The 14,783-nt window shown below is 36.6% G+C and overlaps 2 non-coding genes across 2 annotated transcripts; one reads left to right on the forward strand and one right to left on the reverse strand.

Moving 5' to 3' along the window:
- The first annotated feature begins 3,799 nt into the window (after positions 1 to 3,799).
- On the forward strand, positions 3,800 to 3,907 carry LOC148570798 (small nucleolar RNA R71). The gene has a single exon (XR_015880412.1). It is a non-coding gene; the product is annotated as a small nucleolar RNA R71 (small nucleolar RNA).
- Positions 3,908 to 11,356: 7,449 nt separating this feature from the next.
- Positions 11,357 to 11,464, reverse strand: LOC148570799 (small nucleolar RNA R71). Its single transcript, XR_015908320.1, has one exon. It is a non-coding gene; the product is annotated as a small nucleolar RNA R71 (small nucleolar RNA).
- Positions 11,465 to 14,783: the final 3,319 nt, after the last annotated feature.

The following is a 14,783-nucleotide window of genomic DNA, read 5'->3' on the forward strand; positions in this document are numbered from 1 at the left end:
ATTTTTCAGATTATCAATAACATTTCTCCTTTTTCATTATTCTTTCAAGAGCCAACAATTTTAACATTCATAAACTTCACTATCAAAAATATGAATTGTTCAAGCATTCATTCAGAAAACAAAAAGTATTGCCACCACATCAAGATAATTAAACTAATTTCAAGATAGAATTCGAAATTCATGTACTTCTTTTTCTTTTTCAGAAAATATTTTTTTATTTAAGAAAGGTGAAAGATTCATGGAATCATTCATAGCTTTAAAACATAGACACTAAACACTAATAATCATGTAATAAAGACAGAAACATAGACAAAACATATAAAGCATAGAAACCAAAAAACAGAAAAATAAGAACAAAAAAATTAAAGAACGGGTCCACCTTAGTGATGGCAGCTTGTTCTTCCTATTGAAGATCCTATGGAGTGCTTGAGCTCCTCTATGTCTCTTCCTTGCCTTTGTTGCTCTTCCCTCATGGCTCTTTTTGGTCCTCTCTGATTTCATTGAGGATAATAGAGTGCTCTTGGTGCTCCATCCTTAGTTGCTCCATGTTAGAACTCAAATCTCCTAAAGAGGTGTTGAGTTGCTCCCAATAGTTGTGTGAAGGGAAATGCATCCCTTGAGGCATCTCAGGGATTTCTTGATGAGGAATTTCCTCATGCTCTTATTGAATTTCCTTATCCACACAAATGTCCATGAGGACTTGGTCCAACCTTTGATCAAAGTTGACTCTTCTAGTGAAAGGATGAGGATCTCCTCTCATTATTGGCATGTTGAATGCCAACCTTACAGTTTCCGGACTGAAATCCAAGTATTTCCCCCAAACCATTGTGAGCCAATTCTTTGGGTTCGGGTTCACACTTTGATCATGGTTCTTAGTGATCCATGCATTAGCATAGAACTCTTGAACTATTCAGATTCTGACTTTTTGGATGGGGTTGGTGAGAGTTTCCCAACCTCTTCTTCGAACCTCACGTCGGATCTCCGAATATTCACTCTTTTTGAGCATGAAGGGGACCTCGAGGATCACCTTTTTCTTGGCCACAACTTCATAGAAGTGGTCTTGATGGACTTTTGAGATGAATCTCTCCATCTCCTATGACTCGGAGGTGGAAGCAATTGCCTTCCCTTTCCTCTTTATAGAGGTTTCTCCGGCCTTAGGTGCCATTAATGGTTATGGAAAAACAAAAATCAGAGTTTTTTCCCACACCAAACTTAAAAGGTTTGCTCATCCTCGAGCAAAAGAAGAAAGAAAGGAGGAGGAGAAGAAGAAATGGAGGAGATGGAGGGGTATATTGGATTCGGCCAAGAGGGTTTAAGTGTTTATGATGTGTGAAATTGAAGGTGGTAAGGAGGGGTATTTATAGGGTAGGAGAGAAAGGGAAGTCGTGTATGAGGGGGTAGGGTTTGGGAGGGAAATGTTTTTGAATTTGAATGGTTAGATAGGTGGGGTTTTATGATGGGTGTTTTGGGGAGTAGTGGATGGATGTGAGTGGTGAAGAGATTGTGGGGAAGAGGGTAGGATTGGATAGGTGAATGGTGTTTGGGGAAGAGGTGTTGATGTGATTGGTCAAAGGTATTTGGGGAAGAGTGTTATGGAGAGGTGTGAAGAGGAGAGAAAGAGAGGTGGGGTAGGTAGGGATCCTGTAGGGTCCACAGATCCTGAGGTGTCAAGGAATTCTGCTCCCTGCACCTTTCTGGCATTTAAACGCCCTCCGTGTGCCATTTCTGGCATTTCACGCCATCTCTGCTACCTTTTCTGGCATTAAACGCCAGGCTGATGCCCTTTTCTGGCGTTTAACGCCAACCAAACACCCTTTTCTGGCGTTAAACGCTAGTCTGTCTGCCAATTCTGGCGTTTAACGCCCAGAATGCTGCCAGACTGGGCGTTAAACGCCCATTCTGCTATCCTTACTGGCGTTTAAACGCCAGTAAGCCTGTCCTCCAGGGTGTGCTGTTTTTTATGCTATTTTTGATGCTGTTTTTTATTCTGCTTTAATTCTACAGCTGTTTTTGTGACTTCACATGATCATCTACCTAAAGAAAAATATAACATGGGAATGGAAAACAATTGTTTAAAAAAATAAAAATAAATATAATTAAATAACATTGGGTTGCCTCCCAATGAGCGCTTCTTTAATGTCAATAGCTTGACAGTGAGCTCTTAGAGAGCTTCACAGAGACTTAAAGCTTAATGGTGGCCTCGCAACACCAAACTTAGAAGTTGAGTGTGGGGGCTCTGTTTGACTCTGTATTGAGAGAAGCTTTTCATGCTTCCTCTCCATGGTTACAGAAGAAGATCCTTGATCCTTAAACACAAGGTAGTCCTCATTCAATTGAAGGACTAACTCTCCTCTGTCCACATCAATCACAGCCCTTGCTGTGGCTAGGAAGGGTCTTCCAAGGATAATGGATTCATCCTCTTCCTTCCTAGTGTCTAGGATTATGAAATCAGCAGGGATGCACAGGCCTTCAACCTTCACTAAGACATCGTCTACAAGTCCATAAGCCTATTTCCTTGATTTGTCTGCCATCTCTAGTATGATTCGTGCAGCTTGTACCTCAAAGATCTCTAGTTTCTCCATTACAGAGAGTGGCATGAGGTTTATTCCTGACCCCAGGTCACACAGAGCCTTCTCAAAGGTCATGATGCCTTTGGTACAGGTATTAAGAACTTTTCGGGATCCAGTTTCTTCTGAGGTAATTTCAATTGAACCAAAGCATTCAGTTCATTGATGAGCAATGGAGGTTCATCCTTCCAAGTCTCATTACCAAATAACTTGGCATTCAGCTTCATGATTGCTCCTAGATACTGAGCAACTTGCTCTTCAACAATATCTTCATCCTCTTCAGAGGAAGAATAATCATCAGAGCTCATGAATGGCAATAGTAAGTTCAGTGGAATCTCTATTGTCTCTGTATGAGCCTCAGATTCCTTTGGTTCCTCATTGGGATACTCCTTAGTGGTCAGTGGACGTCCATTGAGGTCTTCCTCACTGGAAATCACTGCCTCTTCCTCCTCTATAGGTTCGGCCATTTTGGGTATATTGATGACCTTGCACTCTCTCTTTGGATTCTCTTCTGTATTGCTTGGTAGAGAACTAGGAGGAATTTCAGTAATTCTTTTACTCAGCTGACCCACTTGTGCCTCCAAATTTTTTATGGAGGACCTTGTTTCAGTTATAAAACTGAGTGGTCTTAGATAGATCAGAGACCATGGTTGCTAAGTCAGAGAGGCTCTGCTTAGAATTCTCTGTCTGTTGCTGAGAAGATGATGGAAAAGGCTTACTATTGCCAAACCTATTTCTCCCACTATTATTATTATTGAAGTCTTGTTGAGGCTTCTGTTGATCCTTCTAGGAGAAATTTGGATGATTTCTCCATAAAGGATTATAGGTGTTTCCATAGGATTCTCCCATGTAATTCACCTCTTCTATTCCAGGATTCTCAGGGTCATAAGCTTCTCCTTTAGAGGAGGCTTCTTTAGAACTTCCGGATGCAGCTTACATTCCAGTCAGATTCTGAGAAATCATATTGACTTGCTGAGTCAATATTTTATTCTGAGCCAATATGGCATTCAGAGTATCAATCTCAAGACTCATTTCTTCTGAGTCATACCATTATTCATAGAATTTCTTTTAGAAGTGTATATGAACTGGTTATTTGCAACTATTTCAATGAGTTCCTGGACTTATGTAGGCGTTTTCTTCAGATGAAGAGATCCACCAGCAGAGTGGTCTAATGACATCTTGGACAATTCAGACAGACCATCATAGAAGATACATAAGATGCTCCATTCTGAAAGCATGTCAAAAGGACACCTTCTGATCAATTACTTGTATCTTTCCCAAGCTTCATAGAGGGATTCACCTTCCTTCTGTCTGAAGGTTTAGACTTCCACTCTAAGCTTGCTCATCTTTTGAGGTGGAAAGAATTTGGCCAAGAAAGCATTGACCAACTTTTCCAAAGAGTTCAAGCTTTTTTTAGGTTGTGAGTCCAACCATACCCTAGCTCTGTCTCTTATAGCAAAGGGGAAAAGCACAAGTCTGTAGACCTCGGGATCAACCCCATTGGTCTTAATAGTGTCACAAATTTGCAAGAATTCAGCTAAGAACTGATGAGGATCTTCCAATGGAAGTCCATGAAACTTGCAATTCTGCTGCATTAGAGAAACTAATTGAGGCTTAAGTTCAAAGTTGTTTGCTCCAATTGCAGGAATTGAGATGCTTCTTCCATAGAAGTCAGAAGTTGGTGTAGTAAAGTCACCAAGCATCTTCCTTGTATCTCCGCCATTGTTGTTGTTTTCGGCTGCCATGTCTTCTTCTTTTTTGAAAATTTCTGTAAGGTCCTCTCCAGAGTGTTGTGCTTTAGCTTCTCTTAGTTTTCTCTTCAGAGTCCTTTAAGGTTCAGGATCAGCTTCAACAAGAATGTCCTTATCCTTGTTCCTGCTCATATGAAAAAGAAGAGAATAAAGAGAGAATGGGAATCCTCTATGTCACAGTATAGAGATTCCTTTATGTGAGTAGGAAAATAGAAGAATGAGGTAGAGAGAGAATAAGAAGAATTCAAACACAGAGAGACAGAGAGGGTTTGAATTATGAGTAGAAGAGAAGTGTTAGTAAATAAATAAATAAATAGAGAGAGAGAGAGGGAATTCGAATATTAAAAAGAGGGAGAAGAAAAATATTTTTATTTTTATTTAATTAATTAAGTTAGAATTCAAAATTTAAGAAAAGAAATAAAATAAAATTAGAATTTAAAATAATTAGTTAATTAAAAAGAATTTTGAAAAAGTGGTTAGTAATTTTCGAAAATTAGAAGTAGAAAAGTAGTTAGGTGGTTTTGAAAAAGATAAGAAATAGTAAACTTTTTAAAATTAAAACAAACAAGTCAAGTGGTTAATTGAAAAAGATTTGAAAATAAATTTTGAAAAGATAGAAGTTAGAAAAAGATTTTGAAATTAAATTTTTAAAAAGATATGATTTGAAATTTAATTTGAAAAAGATTTGAAAAAGAAATTAAAAAGATTTGATTTTTAAAATTAAAGTTGATGACTTGACAAACAAGAAACTAAAAGATATGATTCTAGAATTTAAAGATTGAACTTTTCTTAACAGGAAAGTAACATACTTGAAATTTTTGAATCAAAACATTAATAGTTAGTAAAGTTTTCGAAAATGTGAAATAAAATTAAGAAAAAGATTTTGAAAATTTATTTTGAAGAATTTTCGAAAAACATGAAAGAAAAATGAAAAAGATTTGATTTTGAAAAAGATTTGAAAAGATAAAATTTTTAAATTGAAATTTTGGCTTGACTAACAAGAAACAACTAAATTTTAAAATTTTTTTGACTAAGTTAACTCAAAATTTCGAAATTTATGAGTGAAATAAGGGAAATATATTATTTTTTATTTTTTTTTTGAATTAATGAAGAAAGAGAAAAACAACAAAAAGACACAAGACACAAGATTTAAGATCAAAACAAATAATGCATGCAAGAACACTTTGAATGTCAAGATGAACACCAAGAACATTTTAAAGATCACGATGAACATCAAGAACATATTTTTGAAAAATTTTAAGAAAAGAAAGACATGCAAGACATCGAACTTAAAATTTTTTTACTTTTAAACACAATGAATTCAAAAATGCACAAGAGAAACAAGAAAAGACACAAAACAAGAAAATTTAAAGATCAAACAAGAAAAATCATCAAGAACAACTTGAAGATCAATGAAGAACACAATGCATATATTTTGAAAATTAAAGAAAATTAAAACATGCAATTGACACTAAACTTAAAATTTGACATTAAACTCAAACAAGAAACACAAATTTTTTTTATTTTTATGATTTTATTAAAATTTTTTGTTTATTTTTCAAAATTATTTTGGAAAAAAAAATAAAGAAATTCAAAATTTTTAATAAGAATTCCAGGATTCCTGTAATGTTAGTCTAAAGTTTCGGTCCAAAAGATTAGACATGGCCAATGGCCAGCCAAGCTTTAGCACAGAATTATAACTGAATCCAAAGGCTCATGCAATGTTATTCTAAAGCTTCGGTCCAAAAGAATTAGACATGGCCAAATGGCCAGCCAAGCTTTAGCATAACAAATACAGACATGTCCTTTCTACAATGGAAAGTGGAAACCTCGGTCCAAAAGATTAGCCATGGCTTAACAGCCAGCCAGGTTTCAATATATCTCATGAAGCTCTAGAATTCATTCTTAATAATTCTGAAGTACACATTTTTTTTGAATTTTTCAAAAACACATATATATATTTTTTTTCGAAAATAAAAATAGAAAGCTTAAACATAAAATAAAATTACCCAATCTAAGCAACAAGATGAACCATCAGTTGTCCAAACTCGAACAATCCCCGGCAACAGCGCCAAAAACTTGGTGCACGGAATTGTGATCACACTTTTCACAACTCCGCACAACTAACCAGCAAGTGCACTGGGTCGTCCAAGTATTACCTTACGTGAGTAAGGGTCGATCCTACGGAGATTGTCAGCTTGATGCAAGCTTTGGTCATCCTGTAAATCTTAGTTAGGCGGATTCAAATGGTTATGAGGTTTTGATAATTAAAAGATAAATAAAACATAAAATAAGATAAAGATACTTATGTAATTCATTAGTGGGAATTTCAGATAAGCGTTTGGAGATGCTTTGTTGCTTCTGAACCTCTACTTTCCTATTGTCTTTCTCCAATCATGCGTGCTCCCTTCCATGGCAAGCTGTATGATCCTCTCGGGTGAAAAATACCAGGTACGATCTCTGCACGGCTAATCAACTGTCAGATTTCTCATCTCGGATGAAAAATACCAGGTACAGCTACCGCACGACTAATCATCTGTCGATTCTCACTAGCGTCGGAATAGGATCTCTCTATCCTTTTGTACACTGTCATTGTGTCCAACATTCGTGAGTTTAAAGCTCGTCACAGTCATCCCTTCCCAGATCCTACTCGGAATACCACAGACAAGGTTTAAACTTTCCGGATCTCAGGAATGCTGCCAATTGATTCTATCCTATACCACGAAGGTTCTAATCTCCCGGACTCAGTCCGTAGATCAGAGACCCAAGAGAATATACTCCGGCTGTCATTCAATGACTACGTTGAACATCATGTAGACCGCTTGTGGTTGTCAGGCACGCTGATGAGTGGATAATTTATACCCTTTTTGGCATTGTTTTTACATAGTTTTTAGTATATTTTAGATACTTTTTATTATATTTTTATTAGTTTTTATTCAAAAATCACATTTCTGGACTTTACTATAAGTTTGTGTATTTTTCTGTGATTTCAGGTATTTTCTGGCTGAAATTGAGAGACCTGAGCAAAAATCTGATTCAGAGGCTGAAAAAGGACTGCAGATGTTGTTGGATTCTGACCCTCCTGCACTCGAAGTGGATTTTCTGGAGCTGCAGAAGCCCAATTGGCACGCTCTAAATCGCATTGGAAAGTAGACATCCTGGGCTTTCCAGCAATATATAATAGTCTATACTTTGCTCAAGATTTAATGGCCCAAATTGGCGTTCAAATCCAGCCTAAAACTTTCTGGCGTAAAACGCCAGAACTGGCACCAGAATTGGAGTTAAACGCCCAAACTGGCACCCAAGCTGGCGTTTAACTCCAAGAACAGCCTATGCACGTGAAAGCTTCAATGCTCAGCCCAAGCACACACCAAGTGGGCCCCGAAAGTAGATTTCTGCACTATCTGCACTTAGTTATTCATTTTCTGTAAACCCTAGTAACTAGTATAGTATAAAAACTACTTTTAGAGATTTATTTTATAACTTTTATCTTATGTAACTTTTTACATCTTGGAACCTCCATTGGAGGCTGGCCATTCGGCCATGCCTAGATCTCTTTTCACTTATGTATTTTCTACGGTGGAGTTTCTACACCCCATAGATTAATGTGTGGAGCTCTACTGTTCTTCATGAATTAATGCAAGTACTAATATTTTTCTTTCAATTCACGCCTACTTCTTCTTCAAGATATTCTCTTGTACTTAATTCAGTTAAGTCAGAATGAAGGGGTGACCCGTGATAATCACCCACTATCTTCGTTACTCGCTTAGCCATGATCCGCGTGCCTGACAACCACAAGCGGTCTACATGATGTTCAACGTAGTCATTGGACGATAGCCGGAGTATATTCTCTTGGGTATCTAATACACGGACCGAGTCCGTGAGATTAGTATCTTCGTGGTATAGGCTAGAACCATTGGCAGCATTTCTGAGATCCGGAAATTCTAAACCTTGTCTGTGGTATTCCAAGTAGGATCTGGGAAGGGATGACTGTGACGAGCTTCAAACCTGCGAATGTTGGGCACAGTGATAGTGTGCAAAAGGATAAGGGTCCTATTCTGATGCTAGCAAGAACCGACAGATGATTAGCCGTGCGGTAGCTGTACATGGTATTTTTCATCCGGGAAGAGAAATCCGATAGTTGATTAGCTGTACAGAGATCGTACCTGGTATTTTTCATCCGAGAGGATCATACAGCTTGCCATAGAAAGGAGCATGCATGATTGGAAGAAGGCAATAGGAAAGCAGAGGTTCAGAAGCAATAAAGCATCTCCAAACGCTTAACTGAAATTCCCACCAATGAATTACATAAGTATCTCTATCTTATTTTCTGTTTTATTTATCTTTTAATTATCAAAACCTTATAACCATTTGAATCCTCCTGACTAAGATTCACAAGATGACCATAGCTTGCTTCAAGCCGACAATCTCCGTGGGATCGACCCTTACTCACGTAAGGTATTACTTGGACGACCCAGTGCACTTGCTGGTTAGTTGTGCGAAGTTGTGAAAAGTGTGAATCACAATTTTGTCCACCAAGTTTTTGGCGCCGTTGCCGAGGATTGTTCGAGTTTGGACAACTGATGGTTCATCTTGTTGTTTAGATTGGGTAATTTTATTTTATGTTTAAGCTTTTTATATTTTTTATTTTTGAAAAAAATAAAAATATTATATATTTAGTATTCGAAAAATTCATCAAAATTTTTAAGAATGAATTTCATCTTCGAGCTTCATGATGGTATGTTAAAGCTTAGCTGGCTATTAAGCCATGTCTAATCTTTTGGACCGGAGCTTTAATTTATCATGTTCATTGGATTGTTGTATGTATTTGTTATGCTAAAGCTTGGCTGGTCATCTGGCCATGTCTAACTCTGTTGGACCGAAGCTTTAGAATAACATTGCATCATCTTTGGGATTCTCATTTATAATTCTATGCTAAAGCTTGGCTGGCCATTGGCCATGTCTAATTCTTTTGGACTGGAGCTTTAGACTAACATTACATGAATCCCGGAATTCTGATTAAAAATTTTGAATTTCTTTATTTTCTTTTTCCAAAATAATTTCAAAAAATACAAAAAAATCAATAAAACCATAAAAACCAAAAATTTCGTGTTTCTTGTTTGAGTTTAGTGTCAAATTTTAAGTTTGGTGTCAATTGCATGTTTTAATCTTTCTTAAATTTTTGAAAATATATGCATTGTGTTCTTCATTGATCTTCAAGTTTTTCTTGATGATTTTTTTATTTGATCTTTAAATTTTCTTGTTTTGTGTCTCTTCTTGTTTTTCATTCGCATTTTTGAATTATTAGTGTCTAAAGTTTAAAGATTTCTAAGTTTGGTGTCTTGCATGTGTTTCTTTTCTTAAAAATTTTCAAAAATATGTTCTTGGTGTTCATCTTGACATTCAAAGTGTTCTTGGTGTTCATCTTGACATTCAAAGTGTTCTTGCATGCATTATTAGTTTTGATCTTAAATGTTTATGTCTTGAGTCATTTAGTTATTTTTCTCTCTCATTAAAAATTCAAAAATCAAAAAAATATCTTTTCCTTTTTTGTCTCATAAATTTCGAAATTTTGGATTGAGTTAGTCAAAAATTTTAAAAATTTAGTTGTTTCTTATTAGTCAAGTGAAAATTTCAATTTAAAAATTTCATCTTTTCAAATCTTTTTCAAAAATCAAATCTTTTTCTTTTTTTTCTTAACATTTTCGAAAATTTCAAAGTTGATTTTCAAAATCTTTTTCTTATTTTTATTTCATATTTTCGAAATTATTGCTAAAAATTAATGTTTTGATTCAAATATTTCAAGTTGTTACTTGCCTATTAAGAAAGGTTCAATCTTTAAATTCTAAGAATCATATCTTTTAGTTTCTTGTTAGTCAAGTCATCAACTTTAATTTCAAAAATCAAATCTTTTTAATTTCTTTTTCAAATCTTTTTCAAAATAAATTTCAATCATATCTTTTTCAAAATTCAATTTCAAAATCTTTTCTAACTTCTTATCTTTTCAAAATTGATTTTCAAATCTTTTTGCAATTAACCACTTGATTTTTTGTTTGATTTTAAAAGTTTACTATTTCTTATCCTTTTCAAAAACTACCTAACTACTTTTCTCTCTCTAATTTTCGAAAACCACTAATAACTTTTTCAAAATTCTTTTTAATTAACCAATTGTTTTTAATTTTAATTTTATTTTATTTCTTTTAATATATTCGAATTCTAACCTAATTAAGTAAATGAAAATAAAAATACTTTTCTTCTCCCTCTTTTTAAAATTTGAATACTCTATCTCTCTCTCTCATCTCTTTCTATTTTATTTTATTTAATTACTATCACTTCTCTTCTACTCATAATTCGAACCCCCTCCCTCTCTCTATGTTCGAAATTTTCTTATTCTTTCTCTAACCTCATTCTTATATTCTTCTACTCACATAAAGGAATCTCTATACTGTGACATAGAGGATTCCTCTTCTTTTCTGTTCTCTTCTTTTTCATATGAGCAGGAATAAGGGTAAGAACATTCTTGTTGAAGCTGATCCTAAACCTGAAAGAACTTTGAAGAGGAAGCTAAGAGAAGCTAAAGCACAACACTCTAGAGAGGACCTTACAGAAATTTTCAGAAAAAAAAAAGAAGACATGGCAGCCGAAAATAACAACAATGGTGGAGATGCAAGGAAGATGCTTGGTGACTTTACTGCACCAACTTCTGACTTCTATGGAAGAAGCATCTCAATTCCTGCAATTGGAGCAAACAACTTTGAGCTTAAGCCTCAATTAGTTTCTCTAATGCAGTAGAATTGCAAGTTTCATGGACTTCCATTGGAAGATCCTCATCAGTTCTTAGCTGAATTCTTGCAAATCTGTGACACTGTTAAGACCAATGGGGTTAATCCTGAGGTCTACAGACTTATGCTTTTCCCCTTTGCTGTAAGAGACAGAGCTAGGACATGGTTGGACTCACAACCTAAAGAAAGCCTGAACTCTTGGGAAAAGTTGGTCAATACTTTCTTGGCCAAATTCTTTCCACCTCAAAAGTTGAGTAAGCTTAGAGTGGAAGTCCAAACCTTCAGACAGAAGGAAGGTGAATCCCTCTATGAAGCTTGGGAAAGATACAAGTAATTGATCAGAAGGTGTCCTTCTGACATGCTTTCAGAATGGAGCATCTTATGTATATTTTATGATGGTCTGTCTGAATTGTCCAAGATATCATTGGATCACTCTGCTGGTGGATCTCTTCATCTGAAGAAAATGCCTGCAGAAGCCCAGGAACTCATTGAAATGGTTGCAAATAACCAATTCATGTATACTTCTGAAAGAAATCTTGTGAATAATGGGATGACTCAGAAGAAAGGAGTTCTTGAGATTGATACTTTAAATGCCATATTGGCTCAGAATAAAATATTGACTCAGCAAGTCAATATGATTTCTCAGAGTCTGACTGGAATGTAAGCTACATCCGGCAGTACTAAAGAAGCTTTTTCTGAAGAAGAAGCTTATGATCCTGAGAATCCTGGAATGGAAGAAGTGAATTACATGGGAGAATCCTATGGAAACACTTACAATCCTTCATGGAGGAATCATCCCAATCTCTCATAGAAGGATCAGCAGAAGCCTAATCAAGGCTTCAATAATAATAATGGTGGGAGAAATAGGTTTGGCCATAGCAAGCCTTTTCCATCATCTTCTCAGAAACATACAGAGAATTCTAAGCAGAGGCTCTCTAACTTAGCAACCATAGTCTCTGATCTATCTAAGACCACTCTCAGTTTCATGACTGAAACAAGGTCCTTCGTTAGAAATTTGGAGGCACAAGTGGGTCAGCTGAGTAAAAGAGTTACTGAAATCCCTCCAAGTACTCTCCCAAGCAATACAGAACAGAATCCAAAGAGAGAGTGCAAGGCCATCAACACGTCCAACATGGCCGAATCTATAGAGGAGGGAAAGGCAGTGATTTCCAGTGCGGAAGACCTCAATGGACGTCCATTGACCACTAAGGAGTTCCCTAATGAGGAACCAAAGGAATCTGAGGCTCATATAGAGACCATAGAGATTCCACTGAACTTACTGTTGCCATTCATGAGCTCTGATGAGTATTCTTCCTCTGAAGAGAATGCAGATATTGTTGAAGAGTAAGTTGCTCGGTATCTAGGAACAATCATGAAGCTAAATGCCAAGCTATTTAGTAATGAAACTTGGGAGGATGAACCTCCATTGCTCATCAATGAACTGAATGCTTTAGTTCAACTGAAATTACCTCAGAAGAAACCGGATCCCGAAAAGTTCTTAATACCTTGTACCATAGGCACCATGACCTTTGAGAAGGCTCTGTGTGACCTGTGGTCAAGAATAAACCTCATGCCACTCTCTGTAATAGAGAAACTAGGTATCTTTGAGGTACAAGCTGCTAAATTCTCACTAGAACTGGTAGACAAATCAACGAAACAGGCTTATGGACTTGTAGAGGATGTCTTAGTGAAGGTTGAAGGCCTGTACATCCCTGCTGATTTCATAATCCTAGACACTGAGAAGGATGAGAATGAATCCATCATCCTTGGAAGACCCTTCCTAGCTACAACAAGAGCTGTGATTAATGTGGACAGAGGAGAGTTAGTCCTTCAATTGAATGAAGACTACCTTGTGTTTAAGGCTCAAGGATCTTCTTCTGTAACCATGGAGAGGAAGCATGAAAAACTTCTCTCAATACAGAGTCAAACAGAGCCCCCACACTCAACTTCTAAGTTTGGTGTTGGGAGGCCACCATTAAGCTCTGAGTCTCTGTGAAGCTCTCTAAGAGCTCACTGTCAAGCTATTGACATTAAAGAAGCGCTTATTGGGAGGCAACCCAATGTTATTTAATTATATTTATATATTTATTTTTCATTGTCATTTTATGTTTTCTTTAGGTAGATGATCATGTGAAGTCACAAAAACAATTGCAAAATTAAAGCGGAATCAAAAATAGCATCAAAAACAGCACACCCTGGAGGACAGGCTTACTGGTGTTTAAACGCCAGTAAAGATAGCAGAATGGGCGTTTAACGCCCAGTCTGGCAGCATTCTGGGCGTTAAACGCCAGAATGGGCATCATTCTGGGCGTTTAACGCCAAAAAAGGGTGTCTGGCATCTGGCTGGCGTTAAACGCCAGAAAGGGGCATCAGACTGGCGTTTAACGCCAGAAAAGGTAGCAGAGTTGGCGTTAAACGCCAGAATCGGCACACAGTGGGCGTTTAAATGCCAGAAAGGTGTAGGGAGCGGAATTCCTTGACACCTCAGGATCTGTGGACCCCACAGGATCCCTACCTACCTGACAAACCCCATTTGTAGGGTTTATCTTGTATTGATTTTTGGGGATTTTATCAACTTTTACCCACATTTATTCAAGAAATAGCATGGTTTTGTATATTCTCCTTTGATTGTGCTTAAGTGTAAAAACATACTTTTTAAGCCTTATTTTGGTGAATTCTAGTTTCTGTTTGATTTCATAAGATGCCTTGATGTGTTTGCTAGTAATTCCAGGGTTGAAATAGGCTAGGCATGGATCAAAGGAAGCAAGGAAGGAAGCATACAAGTGGAGAGAAGCATAAAAAGTCAAAGAAGCAAAGTCAGTCATGCACGCGCACGCGCACAAGGCGCTCGCGCGCACATCGCAGAATCGACCAGGGACGCGCACGCGTACCATGCGCGCACGCGCCGATGATGGCACATGACCTCATTAATGCAACACGTGCCTGGCGATTTGAGAGGTTTTCTGAACCCATTTTGGCGCCAAATTGCTAAGGGAAAGGAATAAAAGGATGAAGGATTAAGGAGAAGGCATAATTGATCACTTTAGGTGTTAGTTACCAATTAGTTTAGTTTAGCTTTGTAGTTAGTTTCTAGAGAGAGAAGCTCTCACTTCTCTCTAGAATTAGGATTAGGTTTAGTTCAATAATCTTAGATCTAGATTTTAATTCATGCTTTCATCTCCTTCTATCTCTCAATTTTTTGTTGCTACATTCATCTTCTTCTATTCTTTTATTGTAATTTCCTTTATGTTGTTCTTATATTTTGTTGTAGATCTACTTTTGCTCCTTCTATTTTCTTTCAATTCAATAAGAGGTAATTCATAATAATTGTTCTTCTTTGCTTTTCTATTGTTGATCTCTTGCCTTTGTAGTTGTAGATTCCTTTAATTCTTGCAATTAATAATGTTTACTTCTATTGCACTCTATGTGTTTGTTGAAATGCCTCTTTTAGTTTTAGTGTAGATTTTGTTCCTCTTGGCTATGGTAGAGTAATTAGTGACGCTTGAGTTATCTAATTCCTTTGTTGATTGATAATTGGAGAGATTGCTAATTGGTTTGGAGTGCACTAAAGCTAGTCTTTCCTTGGGAGTTGGCTAGGACTTGTGGCTCAAGTCAATTCATCCACTTGACTTTCCTTTAATTAGTAAGAGTTAACCAAGTGGTAGCAATGAACAATTCTCATC

The sequence above is a fragment of the Arachis ipaensis genome, chromosome B3, assembly GCF_059453495.1.
Source record: "Arachis ipaensis isolate K30076 ecotype BB chromosome B3, ASM5945349v1, whole genome shotgun sequence".
Classification (NCBI taxonomy): domain Eukaryota; kingdom Viridiplantae; phylum Streptophyta; class Magnoliopsida; order Fabales; family Fabaceae; genus Arachis; species Arachis ipaensis.